The sequence below is a fragment of the Electrona antarctica genome, assembly GCF_951216825.1.
Source record: "Electrona antarctica genome assembly, chromosome: 7".
In the NCBI taxonomy this organism is placed as follows: domain Eukaryota; kingdom Metazoa; phylum Chordata; class Actinopteri; order Myctophiformes; family Myctophidae; genus Electrona; species Electrona antarctica.
The window spans coordinates 1,857,729-1,861,011 of record NC_136812.1 but is presented as its reverse complement, the minus strand read 5'-3'; positions in this window follow the sequence as shown (position 1 = coordinate 1,861,011).

Sequence of the window (3,283 nt, the reverse complement as noted above, 5' to 3'; positions counted from 1 at the left end):
ACCACCAGGGGGAGCTGCATGTCTTCAAATGAACCACAAGCACTGCTGTCTTCTGTGTGTGTGTGTGTGTGTGTGTGTGTGTGTGTGTGTGTGTGTGTGTGTGTGTGTGTGTGTGTGTGTGTGTGTGTGTGTGTGTGTGTGTGCGCGTGTGTGCGTGGCTGAACACAATGGAACCAAATTAACTCGTTGGAGTGAAATGAACACTGATAATCTTGTGCCATGTGTACCCCCCCTGCTGGGTTTCTATGGCGACGGTAAACAACAACAGCTGTTGCCGTGGAGATGGGTTGGGTGACCCCCCCTCAACACCCCCCCCCCCCCACTGTGCTCCATTCTGCAAACTAAGCCTCTTTTCCTTTTAAGGCAATTAACACTATCCTCCACCCCCCCCCCCCCCCCCCCCCCCCACACACACACAGCCCCACACACACACACACACACACACACACACACACACACACACACACACACACACACACACACACACACACACACACACACACACACACACACACACACACACACACACACACACACACACACACACACACACACTATTGTTTTCAGATTAAAGTATAGTACGTATAAGTCAGTGGTGGTCAGTGGTGGTCTTTTCGCTCCTATGCCACCAAAATGTGGAACGCCCTACCAACAGTCATTAAGACATGCGAATCCCTTGACTCCTTCAAAACCGCTCTCAAAGGGCACCTACGGACGGCTGCAATTCGAAACTGGCCCCCGTAAAATCTGAATCCCCCCCCCACCGCCCCCCCCCCCCCTTTTTCCCCTCACTGTATATGTTTCTTTTCCCTTTTTACCTCCTTTATGATGAATTCCTGTTCTGTTCTTTGTCTATATAGAAGTGTCTATTTGTACGTCTCTAAATGTTTTGATGAATTGAACATGGTCGACCCTGTTGTAAACAAGTGTAATGCTTAATTGGGTCGTCCACTCACAGTTAACAGCCTTTGTATTGAGTTTGTGCTTGAAATGTACTGTAATTCTGCAAACTGTTAATACAATTTTCAATCAATCAATCAAGGGACTTCCTGTGGGTCAAAGTGTGGTCGGGGGCCCTAAGGGGGACCTTGAGGGTCTTCCTGGGGGTCCCCTAGTGGAACCACTTTAAGCCTGTTATACTCATAGGCTGCTAGAAAATTGGAGATCTACAAGCTCATCAACAATGTGATGCTTTGTGAGCTTGTAGATCGGCTAGTTACACAAAACACTTATGAATAGTTTTAACACAACAAATATTCTCTTAAAATAACTACAATCTATGATTCATGACTGAAATGAAATGAAATGAAATGAAATGAAATGAAATCTATATCTGGGCTAAGCTCAAGAACTTGTTTCCAGCCAGGCCCTGCTCATAGAACACATTTCATCGTAGTGGTTGATGCCTTGTTCAAGGGCATTTCAGCGGTGGTAATTTTAACGTGTCGGACGGCTGATTCGAACTGGGAACCTTCCGGTATCTAGACCGCGCCGCTATCCGTTCGGCCACCGCTGCCACGACTAAGCATGTTATACTGTAGCTATTGAAGATAGCAGATCAATAGATCTACACTAACTACTGGTCACTTATTGTTACTATCTACAGATCTACAGTAGATCTATAGACCTACAACAAGTAAGACGCGCAAACGCGGGAAGCGAACGCAGCTCGTAAATTGCAATAACAACAATTAGAATAAATTACGTACTTTTTAAGGTTTTTTTTAAGTTAAGTTTTTTTAAATTAAATGTTTTTTCAAGTTATTTTTTTAGTGTGTGTATGTGTGCGTGCGTGCGTGTTTCTTTTTTAGGTTTTTTTTTTTAAAGTTTTTAAGTTAAGTTTTTTGTGTGTGTGCGTTTTTCCTTTTGAAGTTTTTTTTTTAAGTTAAGTCTTTTAAGTTAATTTTTTTTTAAGTTAAGTTTTTTGTGTGTGCGTTTTTCCTTTTTAAGTTTTTTTTTAAGTTAAGTTTTTTAAGTTAAGTTTTTTGTGTGTGAGCGTTTTTCCTTTGTAAGTTTTTTTTTTAAGTTAAGTTTTTTTTTAAGTTAAGTTTTTTTTTAAGTTAAGTTTTTTTTTAAGTTAAGTTTTTTGTGTGTGCGTTTTTCATTTTTAATTTTTTTTTTTAAGTTAAGTTTTTTTTAAGTTAAGTTTTTTTTTAAGTTAAGTTTTTTGTGTGTGTGTGCGTGCGTGCGTGCGTGTGTGTGTGTGTGTGTGCGTGCGTGCATGTGTGTGTGTGTTTTTGTGTGTGATACAGCTGCGCCCTCTGGTGGTGGGTGGGTGGTGTTACAGCGTGACACACAGACACACACACACACAGACGTGATCTGCTGGGTCTCATAGTAAATGCTCACTGCGTTCGCAACTAACTACTGGTCACTTATTGTTACTATCTACAGATCTACAGTAGATCTATAGACCTACAACTAACTACTGGTCACTTATTGTTACTATCTACAGATCTACAGTAGATATATAGACCTACAACTAACTACTGGTCACTTACCGTCCTGCTTAGCCAAGGAAAGGCTGCAACGAGACATGAGGTTGTAGGTTAGAAACCACCATAATGGTCTGTCTGTCTGTCTGTCTGTCTGTCTGTCTGTCTCCTAGAGTAGACAGAAATGGGTCCATCTTAACACTTTGAGCGCCACCTGGTGGACAAAAGTGGTGGCGCTTGGGTGCCACGTGATGAGGAGACATTTTAGAATGCGCCCTATGTCTAGTCTAGGGTCCAGACTATGAGAGTGGGGGTCTTGGGGGTCCCTAGGTCTATAGGGGGTCGGGTCCCTGGGTCTATGGGTCCCTGGGTCTATAGGGGGTCCCTGGGTCTATAGGGGGTCCCTGGCCTGATGGATATGAGAGTGGGGGTCTTGGGGGTCCCTGGGTCTAGACTAGAGGCGTAGTGGCTTAGATTAAAAATATAATAGAGACATCACCGAGAGGGAACCCTGAGGCGAAATGGACATAGTGGCCGAATTTGGTATTGCAGCTGGAGCCAGCGCTGGTCCGTTGACTATCGTTGCGCACGTTCATGTTATGGGGCAATGACACGTGAACGCTATGTTTCATACGTGAACGTGTGCAATGGTAGTCAACGGCCAGCGTGTTCATGTGTTTGGGCCCAATCCATCCCAGAATGCACTCTGTTCCTACTCGGAAGGAGGAGTGAAATCGCCTCATGCGCTTTAGAGCAACTTAATGCAAGTGGATGGGAGGAGAAATGAGGTGGCAGCTCTATGAATATATACCGGTACTCTAAGGGTAGTGGGGGGGTCCCTGGGTACT